At 44.1% G+C, this 25000-nt stretch overlaps 1 pseudogene across 1 annotated transcript in view; it reads right to left on the minus strand.

Moving 5' to 3' along the window:
• LOC311121866 overlaps positions 1 to 20451 on the minus strand; it is a 46045-nt pseudogene extending 25594 nt beyond the window's left edge. Inside the window, exons 1-4 of the transcript XR_014615947.1 lie at positions 20303 to 20451; positions 17766 to 17876; positions 11998 to 12261; positions 10145 to 11704 (exon numbers count right to left, since the gene is read on the minus strand). The product of XR_014615947.1 is annotated as an uncharacterized misc_RNA (transcript). The remainder of the gene's footprint in view (positions 1 to 10144; positions 11705 to 11997; positions 12262 to 17765; positions 17877 to 20302) is intronic.
• Positions 20452 to 25000: the final 4549 nt, after the last annotated feature.

Genomic DNA, 25000 nt, shown 5'->3' on the forward strand with positions numbered 1-25000 from the left:
AAAGGGGTAGAGAGAGGAGTAGAGGGGTAGAGAGAGGAGGAGAGGGGTAGAGAGGAAGAGAGGGGTAGAGAGAGGAGGAGAGGGGTAGAGAGATGAGGAGAGGGGTAGAGAGAGGAGGAGAGGGGTAGAGAGAGGAGGAGAGGGGTAGAGAGAGGAGGAGAGGGGTAGAGAGAGGAGGAGAGGGGTAGAGAGAGGAGGAGATGGGTAGAGAGAGAGGAGGAGAGGGGTAGAGAGAGGAGGAGAGGGGTAGAGAGAGGAGGAGAGGGGTAGAGAGAGAGGAGGAGAGGGGTAGAGAGAGGAGGAGAGGGGTAGAGAGGAGGAGAGGGGTAGAGAGCGGAGGAGAGGGGTAGAGAGATGAGGAGAGGGGTAGAGAGAGGAGGAGAGGGGTAGAGAGACGAGGAGAGGGGTAGAGAGACGAGGAGAGGGGTAGAGAGACGAGGAGAGGGGTAGAGAGAGGAGGAGAGGGGTAGAGAGAGAGGAGGAGAGGGGTAGAGAGAGGAGGTATGATCCAGAGGTTTGAGCTAAGAATGAGGTTTCTCTGAATGACTCTTTCTGAAGGACAGGAAAACCCCCTCTGTTGCTAGAAGACTGATTCACAAAAACACCACCTAGCAAGCACCAAGTAACCACTGATTCATACGACCTGGCCCCGCCCATGTGGTAGCAGGCTGCAGCGGTCTAGTCACGAAAGGGTTAATTTCAGAACTGGCGGTTGCCGTGGAAATACAACAGTGACACAGAATCATTCTCGGTGCGCGAACCGAAGGAACACGTCACCTCGCCAGAGAACTGGGAGAAAAGAGAAGGAACACACACACACACAAAGACACACACACACACACAAAAAGACACACACACACACACACATAAAGACACACACACATTTGTGTTTGATACATTGACTTTCTCTGACCAAGGTTTCTCTGAATGAGTAGACAGGAAAAAACGCTCTGCTGCTATAAGAGTGATTCACAAAAACAACCCCTAGCAATCACCAGGGAGAGAGTTCTCCTGTGGGTTTCCCCCCCTACAGCTTTAGCTAGCTCATTCACACTGGTAGATAGATGGTGGCTAGGTGGTCTCACACACTCCCTCTAGCAATACCTTCTCTCAACATTGTACTTGTGGTGTGTGGTGCGTGTGTTCCTCTACTGAACGAGCTAGCTAGACCTGTATAGGGGGAAACCCAGAGAAGAGGTTTAAAGTTTTTAAAAAACCTTGGAAGGTTAAAACATTGTGTATTTTCATATTGTAATATTATATATATGCCAGTTCTGTTATTTTATGTACACTAAAAGGTCAAAAGCTTTAGAACACCTACTCATTCAAGGGTTTTTCTTTATTTTTACTATTTTCTACATTGTGGAATAATAGTGAAGACATCAAAACTATGAAATAACACATATGGAATCATGTAGTAACCAAAAAAGTGTTAAACACATCAAAATATATTTTATATTTGAGATACTTCAAATAGCCATCCTTTGCCTTGATGACAGCTTTGCACACTCTTGGCATTCTCTCAACCAGCTTCACCTGGAATGCTTTTCCAACAGTCTTGAAGGAGTTCCCACATATGCTGAGCACTTGTTGGCTGCTTTACCTTCTCTCTGCGGTCCGACTCCAAACCATCTCAATTTGGTGAGGTCTGGGGATTGTGGAAGTCATCTGATGCACTCTCCTTCTTGGTAAAATAGCCCTTACACAGCCTGGAGGTGTGTTGTGTCATTGTCCTGTTGAAAAACAAATGATAGTCCCACTAAGCCCAAACCAGATGGGATGGCGTATCGCTGCAGAATGCTGTGGTAGCCATGCTGGTTAAGTGTGCCTTGAATTCTAAATAAATCACAGACAGTGTCACCAGTAAAGCACCCCCACACCATAACACCTCCTCCTCCATGCTTTACGGTGGGAAATACACATGCGGAGATCATCCGTTCACCAACACTGCGTCTCACAAGGATGTATGTATGTATCTGCCAGTTCTAACTGTTACATTATGTACAGTGGGGAGAACAAGTATTTGATACACTGCCGATTTTGCAGGTTTTCCTACTTACAAACATATAGAGGTCTGTAATTTTTATCATAGGTACACTTCAACTGTGAGAGACGGAATCTAAAACAAAAATCTAGAAAATCACATTGTATGATTTTTAAGTAATTAATTTGCATTTTATTGCATGACATAAGTATTTGATCACCTACCAACCAGTAAGAAATTCCGGCTCTCACAGACCTGTTAGTTTTTCTTTAAGAAGCCCTCCTGTTCTCCACTCATTACCTGTATTAATTGCACCTGTTTGAACTCGTTACCTGTATAAAAGACACCTGTCCACACACTCAATCAAACAGACTCCAACCTCTCCACAATGGCCAAGACCAGAGAGCTGTGTAAGGACATCAGGGATAAAATTGTAGACCTGCACAAGGCTGGGATGGGCTACAGGACAATAGGCAAGCAGCTTGGTGAGAAGGCAACAACTGTTGGCGCAATTATTAGAAAATGGAAGTTCAAGATGACGGTCAATCACCCTCGGTCTGGGGCTCCATGCAAGATCTCACCTCGTGGGGCAAAATCGGCAGTAGTAAATGTTTGTTAAAAACGTGGATTTTGTGGCGTTCATTGCCACAATTGTCATAAGAAGTCTAAGAAACTGGACATTTTTGTGGCAGAAAAGTTTTTTAGGACTCAAGAATTTTACATATGAAGACTTGCAAGGGGTACTGGTGGCGGAAGACGGCCTGCCCTCCTAGGCTCCCCTTGAGCCTGTGAAGGGATCAGACCTGTTTATTATTTTTTTTTACAATAAAGTTGTTTGATTTAGTTTATTTTAGGTAGTTTTTTTGGTAGTTTGTTGTTTTTGGGGTGAATCCTGTTTCCATCTCGCACAGTGTGTGGCGGAATGCGCATTTAATTGAAGAAGAAGAACAATCTGTCTTGATTGTATTATTTTTTTGTGACTAACTATATTTTTTGCATTTTGAAGGGGATCGCACATGATTGCTTTTTGATTTACTTTGGGACAATTTTTAAAAAAAATGGGATTCTATTTGGACTTTCTGGGATTTTAACTTTCTGGGATCCCTCCGCCTCTTCCCCCTCCCTCCCAGTTAGTCCCCAGGGCAGGGTGGCACTGACTATGACTCCTTCTCTGAGTCAGTGCCACCCCAGGGTCTCCTGTCGTGATCCACCTAGAGAACATTACTGCTGTTTACCTGGCCTGCCTATCTAAACACACTAAATTCTCCATATCCTGGTCGCATGAGCCTGGAGGTAGTCTTCCTGGGACAAACGGATGCTCGACATTGTCAGTTATCGGAATTATTCTAACCCTGACGGATTTAGTTAATGACCTGAATACATCAACCAGTCAACTGTGTTTACCTAGCTAGCGTTTAACGGGTGTCCTAATACACTGAGCAAATAACAGTAAGTTAAGCATATACAGTGCCTATTGAAAAGTCTACACACCCCTTGCACAGTTTTCACATTTTACTGGCTGAAATTTTTATCAAAAAAAAAGGGGTTAAATTAGATGTTTTCCTACTGATCTACACACCCTGCTCCATATTTTTAAAGTGAAAGAAAACATACAGAAAAATTTGTACTTTTTTATTTATTTTTAAACAATCTTGATTGCGTATGTCTTAACACCACATAGTTAATACTTGGTGGAAGCAGCTTTAACAGCTGTAAATAATTTTCATCATTGTTTTTGTCAGAATTGCTCAGTAAATTTGGTTGGGAATGATTGGGGGGGGGGGGGGGGGGTCTTAAAAAATATGAACAAATGCTCCAGAAACACCTAAACACGTCCTTTTAGAAACTGAAAACCTCTCAGTATGGTGATGCAGGACTTTACATGTCGTACACATGAAATTGTGTCATACCGAACTTTACCAGCAACATTATATTCCATTTTGTTGTGACTAGAGTGACACCTCTCTCCATTCTACAGGTAACTGCCAAAATAAAGGAACCACTTGAGTAAATGTCCCTGTATATAACTACTGACCCTGGAACTGTCCCTGTATATAGCTACTGACCCTGGAACTGACCCTGTATATAGCTACTGACCCTGGAACTGACCCTGTATATAGCTACTGACCCTGGAACTGACCCTGTATATAGCTACTGACCCTGGAACTGTCCCTGTATATAGCTACTGACCCTGGAACTGACCCTGTATATAGCTACTGACCCTGGACCTGTCCCTGTATATAGCTACTGACCCTGTATATAGCTACTGACCCTGGAACTGACCCTGTATATAACTACTGACCCTGGAACTGACCCTGTATATAACTACTGACCCTGGAACTGACCCTGTATATAGCTACTGACCCTGGAACTGACCCTGTATATAGCTACTGACCCTGGAACTGTCCCTGTATATAGCTACTGACCCTGGAACTGACCCTGTATATAGCTACTGACCCTGGAACTGTCCCTGTATATAGCTACTGACCCTGGAACTGACCCTGTATATACAGTTGAAGTCGGAAGTTTACATACACCTTAGCCAAATACATTTAAACTCAGTTTTTTAAAATTCCTGACATTTAATCCTAGTAAAAATTCCCTGTCTTAGGTCAGTTAGGATCACCACTTTATTTCAAGAATGTGAAATGTCAGAATAATAGTAGAGATAATTATTTATTTCAGCTTTTATTTATTTCATCACATTCCCAGTGGGTCAGAAGTTTACATACACTCAATTAGTATTTGGTAGCATTGCCTTTAAATTGTTTAACTTCGGTCAAACGGTTCGGGTAGCCGTCCATAAGCTTCCCACAATAAGTTGGGTGAATTTTGGCCCATTCCTCCTGACAGAGCTGGTGTAACTGAGTCAGGTTTGTAGGCCTCCTTGCTCGCACATGCTTTTTCAGTTCTGCCCACACATTTTCTATAGGATTGAGGTCAGGGCTTTGTGATGACCACTCCAATACCTTGACTTTGTTGTCCTTAAGCCATTTTGCCACACCTTTGGAAGTATGCTTGGGGTCACTGTCCATTTGGAAGACCCATTTGCGACCAAGCTTTAACTTCCTGACTGATGTTTTGAGATGTTGCTTCAATATATCCACATAATTTTCCTTCATCATGATGCCATCTATTTTGTGAAGTGTACCAGTCCCTCCTGCAGCAAAGCACCCACACAGCATGATGCTGCCACCCCCGTGCTTCACGGTTGGGATGGTGTTCTTCGGCTTGCAAGCATCCCCTTTTTCCTCCAAACATAACAATGGTCATTATGGCCAAACAGTTCTATTTTTGTTTCATCAGACCAGAGGACATTTCTCAAAAAAGTAAGATCTTTGTCCCCATGTGCAGTTGCAAACCGTAGTCTGGCTTTTTTATGGCGGTTTTGGAGCAGTGGCTTCTTCCTTGCTGAGCGGCCTTTCAGGTTATGTCGATATAGGACTCATTTTACTGTGGATATAGATGCTTTTGTACCTGTTTCCTCCAGCATCTTCACAAGGACCTTTGCTGTTGTTCTGGGATTGATTTGCACTTTTTGCACCAAAGTACGTTAATCTCTAGGAGACAGAACGTGTCTCCTTCCTGAACGGTATGAGGGCTGCGTGGTCCCATGGTGTTTATACTTGCGTACTATTGTTTATACAGATGAACGTGGTACCTTCATGCGTTTGGAAATTGCTCCCAAGGATGAACCAGACTTGTGGAGGTCTACACATTTTTTTCTGAGGTCTTGGCTGATTTCTTTTGATTTTCCCATGATGTCAAGCAAAGAGGCACTGAGTTTGAAGGTAGGCCTTGAAATACATCCACATGTACACCTTCAAGCCATGACATCATTTTCTGGAATTTTCCAAGCTGTTTAAAGGCACAGTCAACTTAGTGTATGTAAACTTCTGACCCACTGGAATTGTGATACAGTGAATTATAAGTGAAATAATCGGTCTGTAAACAATTGTTGGAAAAATTACTTGTGTCATGCACAAAGTAGATGTGCTAACCGACTTGCCAAAACTATAGTTTGTTAACAAGAAATGTGTGGAGTTTAACACTTTTTTGGTTACTACATGATTCCATGTGTGTTATTTCATAGTTTTTATGTCTTCACTATTATTCCACAATGTAAAAAATAGCAAAAATAAAGAAAAACCCTTAAATGAGTAGGTGTGTCCAAACTTTTGACTGTTAGTGTAATTATCTATGATAATCCTGACTGTAATCTCCCTCCCTGCCACTAGGGGGCAGTAAAGGCTGTGGCAGAGGAAGGTATAGTAATAAACTGCTGTAACACTAACAAACCCATCACGTCATCAACGACACCCCTCGTAGTAATTTAGGATCTGCTTACCTATTTGAATAAAATATTTACATGTGTTAAATTCAGGGTATTGAGGAGTGGTTTGGGAAGTTTAGGAGGGCTACCACCTGTTCAAACATATAGTCTTAGTACAAGATGGCACTACATTGGACCAGCGCCCTATGGGGAACAGCATGCCATCTGAGACGCAGACTTAGTCCGATGCCTCTACCCTTCATCTCTTGACCTCTTGCAGGCAGGAGTGATGCTACTCTTTCCTACGGATCTGTAGAGATGCGACACCAGACATCATTCTGCAAAACCAAGACTGCAGACAAGACCAAAGACGACGACTTGATCTTTCAAAGTCATCGACACACAATCACTTTTTCCTACGTAGGTGGGAGGGAGCAAAGAGCGAGAGACAGAAGAGCAAAGTGATCAGGTGGTGTGTGTGTGTGTGTGTGTGTGTGTGTGTGTGTGTGTGTGTGTGTGTGTGTGCAGATGAGTGCTGTGACATTTTGTCTTCCTGCAGCAACCCACGCTAGCTATCAATCTAAAGAGCACAGATTGAGCTGGCGACGGACAGCTGGACACAGACCACACACAGCCTCATAACACACATCCTTACATTCAGATATCATCTCTGTAACACACACACACACACAATTTCCACCGACTCCCATGGAAGACGTATAGCGTTTCCACCGACTCCCATGGAAGACGTATAGCGTTTCCACCGACTCCCATGGAAGACGTATAGCGTTTCCACCGACTCCCATGGAAGACGTATAGCGTTTCCACCGACTCCCATGGAAGACGTATAGCGTTTCCACCGACTCCCATGGAAGACGTATAGCGTTTCCACCGACTCCCATGGAAGACGTATAGCGTTTCCACCGACTCCCATGGAAGACGTATAGCGTTTCCACCGACTCCCATGGAAGACGTATAGCGTTTCCACCGACTCCCATGGAAGACGTATAGCGTTTCCACCGACTCCCATGGAAGACGTATAGCGTTTCCACCGACTCCCATGGAAGATGTGTATCATTTCTAAAACCTGTTGCTATTATGATCGCCATGACAGAAACCTGACTGACGTGTTGTTTATATCCCTGAGGGACCATCACTCAGCTAACTACCCCTGAGGGACCATCACTCAGCTAACTACCCCTGAGGGACCATCACTCAGCTAACTACCCCTGAGGGACCATCACTCAGCTAACTACCCCTGAGGGACCATCACTCAGCTAACTACCCCTGAGGGACCATCACTCAGCTAACTACCCCTGAGGGACCATCACTCAGCTAACTACCCCTGAGGGACCATCACTCAGCTAACTACCCCTGAGGGACCATCACTCAGCTATCTACCCCTGAGGGACCATCACTCAGCTAACTACCCCTGAGGGACCATCACTCAGCTAACTACCCCTGAGGGACCATCACTCAGCTAACTATCCCTGAGGGACCATCACTCAGCTAACTACCCCTGAGGGACCATCACTCAGCTAACTACCCCTGAGGGACCATCACTCAGCTAACTACCCCTGAGGGACCATCACTCAGCTAACTACCCCTGAGGGACCATCACTCAGCTAACTACCCCTGAGGGACCATCACTCAGCTAACTACCCCTGCCCTGAGGGACCATCACTCAGCTAACTACCCCTGAGGGACCATCACTCAGCTAACTACCCCTGAGGGACCATCACTCAGCTAACTGTCATATCTTTACCTCAACCTGATAGAAATCATGGAACAGGGAAAACAGATGTGACATGGAAGACACAAGACTAACTGGTTAAGGGGAAAGTACAGACGGTCAGCTTTTAGCTTCTGGCGAAAAATCACTTTAGACCGAAATATTGGTAAATAGATCCATTAAATTGTTGGAAGCATCAAGATGTGATGGAGTTTATTTTGATTTTAGTACACGTTCTCTCCATGCACCTGGTGGCATGTAAGGTGTGACAGTTTACTTTCGAATACTTCAAAAGGTGGTTTAAGGTGGTTTTTTGTAAATAGTGGTGAAGTATGTAGCTAGTGGGAATTAAAGGGTAGAAATCCTGGTAACAGACCAGTTTCCCAGTGTGAGCTTAAAAGCTTAAACAAGTCAATTATTCTGATGGACAAAAGGCAGTCAGTTTAACACATTCAGTTTTTTTGTTTTTATTTAATTAGTGCTTTCATGTCATAATTAAGATCATTCTCTTAAAATACCTTGTTACCTTGTATTTAGCAAACCATTAAAGCTATTAGTCTGTGTGTGACTGTGTGTGGGTGTGTGTGTGTTCAGACGTGGGAAAAACTCCAGGTGTCCTCTAAACTCAAATATCTCCCCCTCCAAACACACACACACACACACACGGTGGTGAACCAGAACAATGGTTAAGGTGATCCATATTTCCAACAGCAGCTGCACACCTGCAGACACACAAACCTCAATTGTTTCTTTCTTTCCTTCCTTCGAAAAATGAAGGGATTTCTCATCTTTCTAGAAAAGAGCCACTGCTAAAAAAGAGAGATTCACCTTAAAAAAAAAAGATGACAGAATCATACAAAATCCAATAAAAAGCCATCAGACTCAAATCTATAAAAATAAAAAAGATATGTACAAAAAATCTTGGTAACACTTTATTTGGATAGTCTGTAGACCATCTACAGACTATCAGTAACATGTCAACTATCTACTAATCCTAACCCTTATTCTAAACCTAACCCTTATTCTAATCCTAACCCTTATTCTAACCCTAACCCTTATTCTAATCCTAATCCTAACCCTTATTCTAATCCTAACCCTTATTCTAATCCTAACCCTTATTCTAATCCTAACCCTTATTCTAATCCTAACCCTTATTCTAATCCTAATCCTAACCCTTATTCTAATCCTAACCCTTATTCTAATCCTAACCCTTATTCTAATCCTAACCCTTATTCTAATCCTAACCCTTATTCTAATCCTAACCCTTATTCTAATCCTAACCCTTATTCTAATCCTAACCCTTATTCTAATCCTAACCCTTATTCTAACCCTAACCCTTATTCTAATCCTAATCCTTATTCTAATCCTAACCCTTATTCTAATCCTAACCCTTATTCTAATCCTAACCCTTATTCTAATCCTAACCCTTATTCTAATCCTAACCCTTATTCTAATCCTAACCCTTATTCTAACCCTAACCCTTATTCTAATCCTAATCCTAACCCTTATTCTAATCCTAACCCTTATTCTAATCCTAACCCTTATTCTAATCCTAACCCTTATTCTAATCCTAACCCTTATTCTAACCCTAACCCTTATTCTAATCCTAATCCTAACCCTTATTCTAACCCTAACCCTTATTCTAATCCTAATCCTAACCTTAGCAAGCAGTTGCTTATCAACAGATACATTTGTTGATAGCATGACCACCTACAGATGGACTAATTGGACTATCCAAATAAAGTGTGAGCAAAATCTTAACTAGCCTACAGTAGGAAAAACGCTTTTAACATTTCTCAATACAATTCTCAGATGACTTTCAAACAGCCGTTTTTAAAATTCACTTTCTTTTCTAAACCTCCAACCGCCATGTTGTTGTTCTTCAATCCATGCACCTTGGCAGCGTCCCAAATGGCTCCCCATTCCCTATATAGTGCCCTGTGTTTGACCAGAGAATGGCGCCCCATTCCCTATATAGTGCACTGTGTTTGACCAGAGAATGGCGCCCCATTCCCTATATAGTGCACTGTGTTTGACCAGAGACAAAAGTAGTGCACTAAATAGGGAATAGGGAGCCATTTGGGACGCACTTCTTGGTTGGCCTGCGAGATAGCCTAGCGACAGATAGTCCACTTCCTTAGCGACCTTTACTCGCGGGTGAAGGCCTTCTTCTGATTCGCTCGTACGACGTCGTCGGGGGAGGGTGTGTCGAAGGTGAAAGGGGTTATGGGTAAGAGAGGCGTCTGTTCTTTAGCTTTGACCAGCTGGGTCTGTGTTCCGTACAGAAACGCAGGGTGACCCCCTCCTCTGACCTCTAACCTCTGACCTCCCACAGCCTTCACCATCATCATCCTCCTCCTCCTCTTCTTCCCCCTGCTGGGCGCACGCACCGACAGAGTCAGGGCGAAGACGGACGGTGGAGCGAACACAGAGGAACCGTGGCGGTCGGACCGCATGGCGACCGTGGACGGCGAGGAGAGGCCGTTGTCACGGCGACGCGCGGACAAAACTCCACCGTGGGACGACTGGGCCATGAGCGCGCTTAGATCAACACTCTGACCTCCCCATGGTGGGAGGGGGCTCAGGGGAGCGGGTGGCAAAAGGGGGCGGGGTTTGTCTCTGACTCCACCCTCTTGGATACTTCCTGCCGATACCATGGCAACCTGTGGTTTCCCCGGCGACAGGAGTGCGGCGAGGGAGAGTGGTGGTGGGGTGTTGGAGGACGTTCTGGTGTGGTGCTGAGAGGCTAGTGGAGAGAGCGCCCCTACTGAAGGAGGTACTGCCTCTGCCTGCCGTCTGTCTGGGTCTGCTGCCGGCACCGTGCTTACTGGCTGCGTGAGCGTGTGGCCGGCCTGACGGCGCGAGGCCGACTGAGACAGAGACAGGGCAGGACGTTCTGGTGTTGTAGTGACCTGGGGCTGGGGGGAAGAGTGTGTGTGCGGACGGGAGAATGAGAGTGTGTGTGTGTCCAGAGGTCCTGGGGGCTGCTTGCGCTGGGACAGGCAGCGTGTGAGAGCTGGTCCGGCGGCGGTCTGAGATGTGTTGCCGTGGGCAACAGGGATTGAGCTGTTGCTTTGGAGACCGGGGAGGGATCTGTAGAGGGTGGGGCTGCTGTTGGAATGTTCCTGGATCAGCTCAGCCAATGACGGGCTTCCTTTGGGATCCGCCCCCTTAGCCCCTCCCCCAGCCCCTATCTCCATTGGTCGGCTGCTCTGGAGGACGGAGCTCAGGCTGCCGAAGGAGGGAGGGGCCAGATTGGCGCCCAGAGCTGTCAGTTTGGGGTTGCCTAAGGACAAGCTGCCCAAAGAGGAGACAAGGTGGCCGGGGGGAGGGGCTACGATGCAGGGCGCAGTAGCAAGGGGGGCGGAGTTTAACAACGCTAGAGTGCCCAATGAGAGGCCGGAGAGAGCAGCCAGTGGAGATGAGGACAGTGAGGGGACACCAGAACCCTGACTCCTCTGCTCATGCTCAGACATCAGCTGGGCTAGGCTGCTGCTGCTCCCTGACCCGGCAACTGTTGCCAAGGGCCTTGCGGAACTGCTGTTCAGAGACGAGACACCTTGAGGAGCGGAGAGGTCGTGGGTGTCATGACAGCGACCTTTCACAGGCCGAGCTAGGAGGTCACTAAGGTTCAGAGGATCGGCAGATGGACGTATAGCTGGTGTGTGTGTTGGTGTGGGTACGTTGTCAGAGTGAGAGTCGGACAGGCAGGCTCCTTACCTTGCGAAGAGTGGAGAGAGGAGGGGAGGATGATGGGGTGAGTGGGTCAGGACATAAGAGAGAGAGAGAGAAAGGGAATGAAAAACATTTCATTACAATGTGTTCAGAGTGAAGAAGCTGGAGGAGAATATTGGTGCATTTCTTTAACGAGAACTTTTACAGTCTTCATCAACAATTACATCCCTGTGTCATTTACGCTAAGGGTCTAATCCGAATTTACAAAACACAATAAATAAGTAAGCCAAAGGGTGATCATCATTCATCCCTGCTGCTGGGGTCCAGGCATACCTTTCTCTGGTCGTGGGGTGGCTGATGCCTCCTGATTGGATCTCGGTGCCGCTGCCATCTCCTTATTGGCTCTCTGGGGCTGTGGTGCGTCCCGATGGGTCTTAGCGGACGTGGGCGGTGCACCGGTGCTCTCGTCTGATAGGATGGTGTCCAGGGCTCTCTGGGGGTCGAAGGCGCACTGCAAGGCAGCCTGGGTAAGGACAGACTCTGGCACTGTGTCAGTCAGCACCGCACGCATCTGGTCCAGACATGAGTACAGCTTGCCTGTGGAGACACACACAGACATTTTAAGTATTACATTACAGTCAAGAAGGATTCAAACATATTAAAATGTCAATTGGACACTCAGGGATACAAAAAGCTTCAAAAACAAACACCTCACAAGAAACACACACACAAAGACATGCACAAACACACAGGGTTAGCTCTCTCTGTGTGTGTGTGTGTGTGTGTACCTTGGTCTAGGAAGAGAAGAACCAAGATCAAAATCTGTCTGCGTGAGAAAAGCCCTTTTTAGCACTGAGGTCTATGAGAGAGTGTCGAATTACGTGAGGCTTATTTGATCGAATAGAAGTTTCATAATATTTCTGCTGTTACCAATGTACTGATATAAGGGGATGCACGAGGCATTCCGGCAACTTTGAGAAAAAACAACTTAGTTGTGCCCTGTTGTTCACTTACGTAACTGCTCTCTCATTGGCTAGAATGGTCCCACCTGATCTCGCCTGCCTTCAAATCATTAGAGGACATGCATCTCCATTGTTAGCGCGGTCACTCGGTTATCTTAGAGCGGGTCACTCGGTTATCTTAGAGCGGGTCACTCGGTTATCTTGTCAATATCCTAGATTATATTTAGTTTAGATCAGGGGGGTGTCAGGCTCATTCCGTGCAGGACCTAGTGTCTGATGGTTTGGGATTTTCCTTTCAATTAAGACAACAAGAGGGGAGTTTCCTTACTAATTAGTGATCTTAATTAATCAATCAAGTACAAGGGAGGAGCACAAACCCACAGACCCTCTACCTTCAGTGGAATGAGTTTAACAGGGGGTTGAGGTTGTGTGTGAGGGGATGTGGGGGAGGTAGGGTGGGTGGGGGAGGGTTTAGAGGTTAGGGTACCTCGGTATAGGGGCTACAAAAAATCTGAACTCATAATGACGCTTTAGAGTTAATTTTGTGCGGTTCTACACATTTTACCACGGGGCGTATAGAAAATGTTGGCAGTTTAAAAGCATGTTTGCGGCAATTCCACACATTTTGCTACGGGCTGAGATTTCGCCGTAGGGCGGAGAGAAATATTTGGAGTTTTTTAATATGATATCTGAGTGAGACAAACAAAATCAAAATGGTGGCCCACCGGCCGGGAATTCAACCCATGATTACTACGTTTAAATAGCCGGCCGCTAGACTAATTTACCAATCTAAAAAAACGTTCGCTCACACGGGCTAATTGAGTGATTATCCGTGACTGACACAATACAAACTGCTGATGCACAAACACATTGAAAAATTGCACCTTGTGTATTCTACTATTCAGTAAATTGAGACCCCGACTGAGTTGTTGATCATTGCTAAACAAACATTTTCAAGTCTTGCTAGGGCTGTGGGGGTGACCGTATTACCGCCACAACGGTGGTCACGAGTCATGAAGGCAGTCAAATTCCACATGACCGTTTAGTCACGGTAACTAGGCTACTCCAAGCTCTGATGCTGCTGCTGGTCATTAGTAACCTAGCAACCTTGCTAACTGCCTGGTACTCAGCACTCTATTGTCCCTCTAATCTGATGTCAATGCAAATGTATTCGAAAATCTAATCAAACACATTTACATCACTTAGCAGACGCTCTTATCCAGAGCGACTTACAAATTGGTGCATTCAACTTATGATAGCCAGTGGGATAACCACTTTCTTTTTCTTTTTTTTATGGGGGGGGGGGGGGGGGGGAGTCCATGAGCACATGTTGCGCAACATTTCTATAGGCTATGCAAATGCCTGAGAAAACAGAGTGATGGCCTCTATTAAAAAGAGGAGGATCCCATCAGCTTTCTAAAGGCTAGGTCTACCATATTTATTTCTCATCTTTCCTAATATTAAGCACATTGCTTCTCTTTGAAACAGGAGTATAGCCTACCTGGCTGGCATGAAAATTAACCACTGGAAAAGCGTCCTCCATTCGCTATTTCAGTGCATAGATGACATGTATTTTTTCCCCTCTGTCCCAAGATAGTTGCATGATAATGGTCCATAATAAATCAAAACAAATTTCATACATATATTATTTAGTATATGTATTAAGACAAGACTAAATCAAGAATAGTGTGATGGGTGACAGTATTAGCCTATCACTTGTGAATTATATATTATCACTTGTGAATGATGCTTAAGGCAAGAAACAATGCCTTTGTTTTTTTACTTTTTCGAATCATAGTCGCACACCTCATGTAGCCTAGCCCATAGGCCTATACAGTGGGGGGGAAAAAGTATTTAGTCAGCCACCAATTGTGCAAGTTCTCCCACTTAAAAAGATGAGAGAGGCCTGTAATTTTCATCATAGGTACACGTCAACTATGACAGACAAATTGAGAATTTTTTTTCCAGAAAATCACATTGTAGGATTTTTAATGAATTTATTTGCAAATTATGGTGGAAAATAAGTATTTGGTCAATAACAAAAGTTTCTCAATACTTTGTTATATACCCTTTGTTGGCAATGACACAGGTCAAACGTTTTCTGTAAGTCTTCACAAGGTTTTCACACACTGTTGCTGGTATTTTGGCATGCAGATCTCCTCTAGAGCAGTGATGTTTTGGGGCTGTCGCTGGGCAACACGGACTTTGAACTCCCTCCAAAGATTTTCTATAGGGTTGAGATCTGGAGACTGGCTAGGCCACTCCAGGACCTAGAAATTCTTCTTACGAAGCCACTCCTTCGTTGCCCGGGCGGTGTGTTTGGGATCATTGTCATGCTGAAAGACCCAGCCACGTTTCATCTTCAATGCCCTTGCTGATGGAAGGAGGTTTTCACTCAAAATCTCACGATACATGGCCCCATTCATTCTTTCCTTTACACGGATCAGTCGTCCTGGTCCCTTTGCAGAAAAACAGCCCCAAAGCATGATGTTTCCACCCCCATGCTTCACAGTAGGTATGGTGTTCTTTGGATGCAACTCAGCATTCTTTGTCCTCCAAACACGACGAGTTGAGTTTTTACCAAAAAGTTATATTTTGGTTTCATCTGACCAAGTTGGATGGGGAGCGTTGATGCACAGCTATTTTCAGGTCTCTCCAGAGATGTTCGATCTGGTTCAAGTCCGGGATCTGGCTGGACCACTCAAGGACATTCAAAGACTTGTCCCGAAGCCACTCCTGCGTTGTCTTGTCCGTGTGCTTAGGATCACTGTCCTGTCGGAAGGTGAACCATCGCCTCAGTCTGAGGTCCTGAGCGCTCTGGAGCAGGTTTTCATCAAGGATCTCTCTGTACTTTGCGCCGTTTCTCTGTCGCTGAAAAACATCCCCACAGCATGATGCTGCCACCACCATGCTTCACCGTAGGGATGGTGCCAGGTTTCCTCCAGACGTGACGCTTGGCATTCAGGCCAAAGAGTTCAATCTTGGTTTCATCAGATTAGAGAATCTTGGTCTGAGAGTTCTTTAGGTGCCTTTTGGCAAACACCAAGTGGGCTGTCATGTGCCTTTTACTGAGGAGTGGCTTCCGTCTGGCCACTCTACCATAAAGGCCTGATTGGTGGAGTGCTGCAGAGATGGTTGTCCTTCTGGAAGGTTTTCCCATCTCCACAGAGCCACTGACCATCGGGTTCTTGGTCACCTCCCTGACCAAGGACCTTCTCCCCAGATACTCAGTTTGGCCGGGCGGCCAGCTCTAGGAAGACACTTGGTGGTTCCAAACTTCTTCCATTTAAGAATGATGGAGGCCACTGTGTTCTTGGGGACCTTCAATGCTGCAGAAATGTTTTGGTACCCTTCCCCAGATCTGTGCCTCGACACAATCCTGTCTCTGAGCTCTACGGACAATTCCTTTGACCTCATGGCTTGGTTTTTGCTCTGACATGCACTGTCAACTGTGGGACCTATATATAGACAGGTGTGTGCCTTTCCAAATCATGTCCAATCAATTGAATTTACCACAGGTGTACTCCAATCAAGTTGTACAAACATCTCAAGGTTGATCAATGGAAACAGGATACACCTGAGCTCAATTTCGAGTCTCAATGCAAAGGGTCTGAATTCTTATGTAAATAAGGTATTTCTGTTTTGTATTTGTAATACATTTGCTAACATTTCTAAAAACCTGTTGATGCTCTGTCATTATGGGGTATCGTGTGCAGATTGATGAGGACTTTTTACTTATTTAATTTTAGAATACGGCTGTAACGTAACAAAATGTAGAAAAAGTGAAGGGGTCTGAATACCGAATGCACTGTACGCGCAAATATTTATATAACAACCATCATATCGTGGTAAACTTGGAGTCACGCGATGACGTTGTGTGGTCCTCCCACTACGACACGTCGGGAAACCATGCAGTTTATTAGTAGGCTACAGATGAAATAAGTTATGAAAACTTAAACGTAAAATAGCATTTTATAGGTATATGATGACACTGCTAATTGATCATTGGTTTTACTACTTGTGAGGCACAGCTGATTGAGTAGAATAATGGCCTGCATCTGATGGTCAGTCTGAGGGGAGGGAGGGAACAGTGGTGAGACAGCCTCTCACCCGACTCACCGTCCCTCCCTCTGCTGAAAAAAGGGGACGGTCTTTCAGCTGATGGCAAAAACTTAAGTCGCACTGCATTACTTCTGCCTCAAGCACCAATTCATGATGTTACTCATATGACCGGAGAAAGTGAAATATTCCTCAATATTAAAAATGACAAGCCGCATATATTAACAATGCAAGCTTATCGAAAACGGGCATTTTATGGCTTATAATACTGTTGAACAAAGTGTTGACAGTGTTGAATAAAAACTTAAACAAGAACTTACTCATAATAACAGCAGCTCTTTGCTGTATTCGTTGAGTCTCTCTATAGTCATGGTTTTTAAAGTTTTCAAATCTCACATTACCAATTTTGCTGTGTGTTTGAGGCTTATTTTTAAAGTCTATGGCGCGAGAAAACTGTGCAGACACGGTTGATCTGAGCTATCTGATTGGCCAGCGGTAGGCCTATAGGTGCACTTGATTTGCTCTCCGGGCCTGCCGGGTAGGCAGAGTTCAACCGTCAGACACATGAAATGGTTAAACATGGGAACACTTTTGGCTTTCCGGCGCCAGGGCTGCTGAATCAAGTGCAACCTACCGTCAACCGCGCCAAACAAAAAATTGAAATAAATAAATAGGGACGCAAGGCTTTATTGTTGTTGTTTTTGTAAATAAATGTTTGGTGATCGAGTAGGAATGGGAGGGTGAGGGTGGTGGGGTCAGAGGTTAGGGGTCAGGGTAACTTGGTCAAGGGGGTTGAGGTTGTGTGTAATGGTTGGGGGAAGTAGGGTCAGAGGTCAGAGTACCTTGGTCAAGGGGGTTGAGGTTGTGTGTGAGGGTGGGATCAGGGGCGGCAGGTAGCCTAGCGGTTAAGAGTGTTGGGCCAGTAACCGAAAGGTTGCTTGTTCGAATCCCTGAGCCGACTAGGTGAGAAATATGTTGATGTGCCCTTGAGCAAGGCACTTAACCCTAATTGCTCCTGTAAGTCGCACTGGATAAGAGCGTCTGCTAAATGACCAAAATGTAAAAAATGAGTCAGGGTACCTTGGTCAAGGGGGTTGAGGATGTGGGGGAGGGTGGGGGAGGTGACCTCTTCCTCTTGGGGTGGTTCCATGTTGGGCCTCTCCTGCCGAGACGAGTAGATGAACTGGGCCGCTATGGAAACAACAGAACACACACACACAACGGAACACTCAGGAGCCAATCACAACAACATCAGGGTATAGAGACATGATCTGAAAAAAAAAAAAAATACATTGTGTCATAAGTGTAGTCTGAAATATAATGTTCAATATGACATTCTGGAATCTTCTAAATAATCACAAAGGAGGGAGGGACGAAATGTTTAACTGTAGGGTGTTAGACATCTTACTAAAGTCTCATTCAACATGTAAATAGTTGATTTTACTGTTATTATACCACTACTTGGGTGCGTAGAACACCTTCGGAAAGTATTCATTCCTCTTCTTATTTCACATTTTGTTGTGTTACACCCAGAATTCAAAATGGATTAAATTAAAGTGAAAAAATGTTATTAGAAATGTTTGCAAATGTATTGAAAATGAAATACAGAAATATCGCATTTACGTTAAGTATTCACACCCCTGAATCAATACTTTGTAGAAGCACCTTTGGCAGCGTTTACAGCTGTGAGTCTTTCTGGGTAAGTCTTTAAGAGCTTCCCACACTTGGATTGTGCAACATCTGTCCATTATTTTTTTTCAAAATTCTTCAAGCTCTGTCAAATTGATTGTTGATCATTGCTAGACAACCATTTTCAGGTCTTGCCATAGATTTTGAAGCAGATTTAAGTCAAAACTGTAACTCGGCCACTCAGGAACATTCACTGTCTTCTTGGTAAGCAACTCCAGTGTAGATTTGGCCTGGTATTGTAGGTTATTGTCCTGCTGGAAGGTGAATTCATCTCCCATTGTCTGATGGAAAGCAGACTGAACCAGGTTCTCCTCTAGGATTGTACCTATGCTCCATGCCATTTATTTTTTAGCCTGAAAAACTACCCAGTCCTCAACGATTACAAGCATACCCATAACATGATGCAGCCACCACTATGCCTGAAAATATGAAGCGTGGTACTCAGTGATGTGTTGTATTGGATTTGCCATTAAACACTGTAAATGTTTTAAAGTCACCATTGTACTCAAGGTGAAATCCCCAAGCGGTTTCCTTCCTCTCCGGCAACTGAGTTAAAAAAATAAATTTAAAAAAATATGCCATTTAGCAGACGCTTTTATCCAAAGTGACTTACAGTCATGCGTGCATAATTTTTTTTTTTTGTGTATGGGTGGTCCCGGGGATCGAACCCACTACCTTGGCGTTACAAGCACCGTGCTCTACCAGCTGAGCTACAGAGGACCAGAGTTAGGAAGGACGCCTGTATCTTTGTAGTGACTGGGTGTATTGATACACAATCCAAAGTGTAATTAATAACTTCACCATGTTCAAAGGGATATTCAATGTCTGCTTTTTGATTTTTTTTTTTTTAAATCTACCAATAGGTGACCTTCTTTGTGAGGCACTGGAAACCCTCCCTGGTCTTTGTGGTTAAATTTCACTGCTCGACTGAGAGATAATTGTATGTGTGGGGTACAGAAATGAGGTAGTCGTTTAAAGAATCATGTTAAACACTATTATTGCACACAGAGTGAGTCCATGCAACTTATTATGACTTGTTAAGAACATCTTTACTCCTGAACTTATTTATTCTTGCCATAACAAAGGGGTTGGATACTTATTGACTCAAGACATTTCAGCTTTTTTTTTTTTTTTCCCATTTTCATGCTCTTATCCAGACTGACTTACAGTAGTGAGTCCATAATACATTGTTCGTACTTTTGACCCACGCAGGGTGTGCTGATGGCTGTCACTCTGCCTCGTCAGCAACTCTGCCTTGGCTGGCTACTGTGTGAACTTGGCCTTTACCAAATGTTACAACATAACCATTTTTCTTACAATCAATGACGGCTAGATCTGGCTGGCTAAACAGTAAACGTTGTGTTAGTTAGATAACTGGCTAGTTAACACAATGCCCAACCAGCTTCAGTTGCTGGAACATTGGCAGCTTGATAGCTGTATGGTTACCTCATTGGTAAACTAGCATGATGGTTAAATACATTGAAAGGAAGTTAGAAACATTAGATAGTTAAACAATACCGTTGACACATGGTTAAAGATATAGTTGTCCAAGCTTGCTCGCTATGCTAATTTATTACATTGCCACAGAAAGAATAGCCTGCAATTACACACGACATTGTTCTGTGTAATTGCTGGCTATTCTTTTGGTGCTGAAAGCATTATTTAATTGTATTTATTTTGTACTTTATTTTATGTGACGTCTGAGCTCCAGTCTGCCCACACTAAATCGTTGAGTTTAGTCGGCTAGGCTGTGGCACCCATTTCAAGTGACATCCCGAATAGGACACCACAGCAATAATTACATGCTTTTCAAGCTAACGTTAGCCAGCCAGCTAACGTTAGCTAAATTAGCTAACCAGCTAGCTAACGACTTCAGGCCTTGCGTCGAAGGGTCCAAAACCGCCAGTAGCACAATAACAGAACCTAACCTTCATCGTAGTTGTAGACTCGGACATTTCTGTGCCGAGACATGTTGGTTTATCTATTATAGCTACGTCTCCTTTCGGCCCCTGTGGAGGTGGTTTTCGGCTCAGGCTGGGTTGTTGTACCTTGAGGCGTCTCACTTTCCGACCGCCATATTTACGGCGCTAGCGACATACTGCGCAGACTCAGTAGAGTAAAGCGCTTTCGCATTGAGCGGTTCTAAATGCGGATATTGGGGCAGTTTACACTGCAACAATCCCGACTTGAATTTTAGCAAGGAAAAATATTACACTGACCTAATGCAATATGGCCTGCTGAGTGAAACATTTTCGCTACAGAATATCTGAAAATAAAATATGACGTTTATTCCACTAGCAGTACAACAAATAAATTACATTTAGCTCATGATTGTAACAACAACAAACATGCTTTTCAGCATTTTTCAATAAAATTATATTCCCTTATCAAATTTCAAGAATCCCCAAAATGTATTAAATATGAAACACAGATCATTTGCTGACCACCCTCTTCTAGTCTAGATATGTAGGCTAGTGGCAAGGCCTCCACATTTTTTAGATACCACTACCCAAGGTACAACAAAACAAAACCATGTTTTTTCACATCTCTTATGTCTCCCATTTATGAAACGGATAGTTCAAAAGTGGTTCAATTTATAGATATTGTGAAACAACCACTAAACTCAAAAAGTGCAGGAGCAATTAGGGTTAAGTGCCTTGCTTAAGGGCACATCGACAGATTTTTCACCTAGTCAGCTCGGGGATTAGAACCAGCGACCTTTCGGTTACTGGCACAACGCTCTTACCCACTAAGCTACCTGCCGCCCCACATAAACTCATGAAACCCAATATTGCAAGCTCTGATATTGATACAATATGGTCCTCTGTAGCTCAGCTGGTAGAGCACGGCGCTTGTAACGCCAAGGTAGTGGGTTCGATCCCCGGGACCACCCATACACAAAAAAAATGTATGCACGCATGACTGTAAGTCGCTTTGGATAAAAGCGTCTGCTAAATGGCTTATTATATTATACAAGGTGGAATAGAAGTGGACAGTTGTCTGCCCCACATACACAAATGGCATTAGGATATCTTAATGCATCTTGGAAATATAGACCGGTAAACACAGAGATACAATAGGTGGAAATATAAACTATGAATGTTTATGATGAATGTAAGATTTACTTTTTGGTGTCTGATTAATGGAGAACTTTCCAAGTCAGATGTTCTCTCATTCAGTGCTGTGTGTTCCTGCCTGACTAAAATCCATACAGTTACACGTCTTTTGATGTTGTGGCCATCGTTATCAGCTCTAAGGACAACAAGTGAGCTCTGTCATGTTTTTTCAGTCAAAGGTTCCTCTGTGGATTTTATATGTTCAGCCTCTTGCAATTATATTGTGGGTCTGGAAGGGCCTCTGGCTGTCCATGGTGGGTCTGGAAGGGGCTTCCGGCTGTCCATGGTGGGTCTGCAGGGGCTTCCGGCTGTCCATGGTGGGTCTGCAGGGGCTTCCGGCTGTCCATGGTGGGTCTGCAGGGGCTTCCGGCTGTCCATGGTGGGTCTGCAAGGGGCCTCGGGCTGCAGAAGAAACCTGTGTAGTTAAAGAGAAAATCTGGGATTTCTACATCTATTTTGGGACTTTTAGATTAATGATATTGCCTTTGATTCTTAAAGAATATCACTCATAAATGCCCCATGAGCTTTGTTCAACTGTCGTATCCCATCAGAAGACGTTTGTTGCTGTTTGAATTACGGACTGAAGCTCTTAAGTCCACACAGTCATTTCTCTGAAGCTTCTGTAGAATTATTAGGAGATCGTGAGCTTCAACCTGTGTTTTGTGGAAACCAGCCTTTAGAAGGAGATTGTTTACAGTTTTTCTCGATTGCTAAGACACATTTCTTGAAAGCTGCTCTCCTTTTCTCTTAACTGTGAACACAAAACCCAATTTTCAAGCTACATTCACAAAACCTCAGACTCTTCTTGCAAAACCAAACTTTCACCTCAAAACAGTTCAATCTGTGCTCAAAACTGAACTATGTTGTCAAATCGTGCCCCGAGTCAATCAAAATTAAAAACACTACTGAACAGTCACTAAACACTACGTAGACAAATAGAAAACACAATGCTCAGGACATGAAGCTGGAGAAATAAATGTTTATTGTTCACTGTAGGCTAAATGCATGTTGCAAAACAAAAAAAAAACTGTGCATTTAGCACTTGTACAAAAAGACAAAACAGAAATCTTGTGCATTTACATGTAGCACTTGTAAAAACAAACAGAAATCTTATGCGTTTGCCACTTGTGTACAGTAAGCCCATGTAAAAATAAAGTACAAAAATATACAAATAAGTGCATTACTCAGCCACAGCATCATGTCTCCGTACTGGGTCAGGCCACAGGACTTCATCCACATCACAGGCCACATTTTGTCTGGCCAGGCAAAGGGGGAAAAAACCCCTGGCATGCCGTATCCAGGCTTGGCATGCCTCCACACCTATGTCACCACAGGCAAGTCCCATGGCTTGCAGGAGATTTACCCTGGTGTAAGGTTGGCGTTCATATACCTTCCACCGCCATGAGGAGAAGAATTCCTCAATGGGGTTTAGGAAAGGGGAGTACGGTGGAAGGCAAAGATTGATAAAACCTTGGTTCATATTGTACCACTCTCTAACCTGGAGGGCTCTGTGAAAACTCACATTGTCCCAAACAACAACATAGATGGGATGCTCATCCTGCTGCCCTAACAAAGCATCTCGCATGTGATTGAGGAAAATGAGGAGCTGGTGAGTGTTGTAGGGCCCCAGGTTGGCATGATGGTGGACAACCCCATGATTGCTGATGGCAGCACATAATGTGACATTGCCACCACGCTGCCCAGGAACACCAACAATGGCCCGATGGCCAATCACATTACGGCCTCTCCTTCTCCTTTTGGTGAGATTAAACCCAGCTTCATCCATGTAGATGTATTGATGGGGTCTTTCCATTGCATCCAGTTGAAAAACCCTCTGTAGAAATATATATAGTTTTGTAAGTGATACGGAAAAAGTGATTTAGGCCACTACAGTAAATCACTACTTAGAGTAATCAACATTGAATGTGTCTGGATATATGCCAACCTGTACATACTGGAATCTTTGCTCTTTGTCTGAGTTGTGATCAAAGGGCACTCTGTATAGCTGTTTCATGCGCAGTCTGTTGCGCTTGAGGACACGATCAACAGTAGAGAGGCTGACACTGTTGATACCCTCAAAATGTAAATGGTCCTCAATGATCTTCTGCTGAATTTCGCTCAGTTTAATGGCATTGTTCTCACGGACCATATCAACAATTAGGGTCTCTTGGTGTGGGGAGAACATACCTGTCCTCCCACCCCCATGTGGCAGTCTTTCAATTCTACAAAAAGAGAACATGGAGTTACAAAAAATATACATGGAATACTAGGCCTACAAACAGTTAGACCAACCCTCCATTACAATACTACAGTACATTGGTACAGTGATGTACTGAAACATATATTTACTTACAGTATACTGTGGTACAGTATATAGTATGTCATACAGTAATTGCTGTCAACATTTACATACTGTACTATAATGTCAAAAAAAGGTAATTACCTGTTCTCTTCTCTAAATCTTCGGATTATGGTGGACACAGTGAATCTACTGATGTTTGGTTGTACCCTTTGTCCAGCCTCCCTCATGCTCATACCATGGACAAGAACATGGTCAATCACAGTAGCTCTGATTTCATCAGATATTACTGTTCTTTGTCTTCGCTGACCACCTCGACCACCTCGACCTCCTCTCACACGAACTCTTCCTCTCAGATTTCTATCCATTGTAGGGCCTCACAAACCAGTGCTCTCTGAACTGGCTTACTGTATATGTTCCCTCACATCATTAGCCACAAGTGTGATCAATTTTGAGTTGTTGTGTTCAAGTGGTGACACCTGTGCTCTAATTGTGTTTGACTTTTGTCACCTGTGCTCACCATTATGCAGCACGGGTGCATCACAATGAAAATGTGTTGGCAAGTTATGTCTAAACAGGTGAAAAGTGCTTATGGTTTTGCCAAAAGAGTGATTGATTCAATCAGTGGGTTCAGGCAACTGAGCATTTTGTTCAGACAATAGGGTTTAGTGTTTTAGCAATTGAGAAAAACTGTAAAAATGTAGGTGCTGCCTGTCCTAACACCTACTCAACCACTGCCCTGGCTGAATGGTAAAAGGTGATTACTTAGTGATAAAAGAGATGTACGAAATATACATTAACTTTTAATGAACAGGTAAACCGCGTCAAAATGCCTTAACAATTTTTTAACTCATCTTGTTAGCCATTGCCGGAACCCCTGGTAAGGTGATGATGGTGGTGATGGTGATGATGGTGATGATGGTGATGATGATGATGGTGATGATGATGGTGATGGTGATGATGATGGTGGTGATGATGGTGATGATGGTGGTGTGATGATGGTGGTGGTGATGGTGATGATGGTGGTGATGATGGTGATGATGGTGGTGATGATGGTGGTGTGATGATGGTGGTGGTGATGGTGATGATGGTGGTGAAATAACTGCTAAGTTACCACCACTGGATAACTAACTTGGTCTACATTGGTGTGTACTGTACTGTATCCAGGTTTACACCTCTTCAATGTGTAGGGACATTAAACAACCCCTCTC

The sequence above is a fragment of the Coregonus lavaretus genome, assembly GCF_964263955.1.
Source record: "Coregonus lavaretus genome assembly, contig: HAP1_SCAFFOLD_1352, whole genome shotgun sequence".
Taxonomy (NCBI): Eukaryota; Metazoa; Chordata; class Actinopteri; order Salmoniformes; family Salmonidae; genus Coregonus; species Coregonus lavaretus.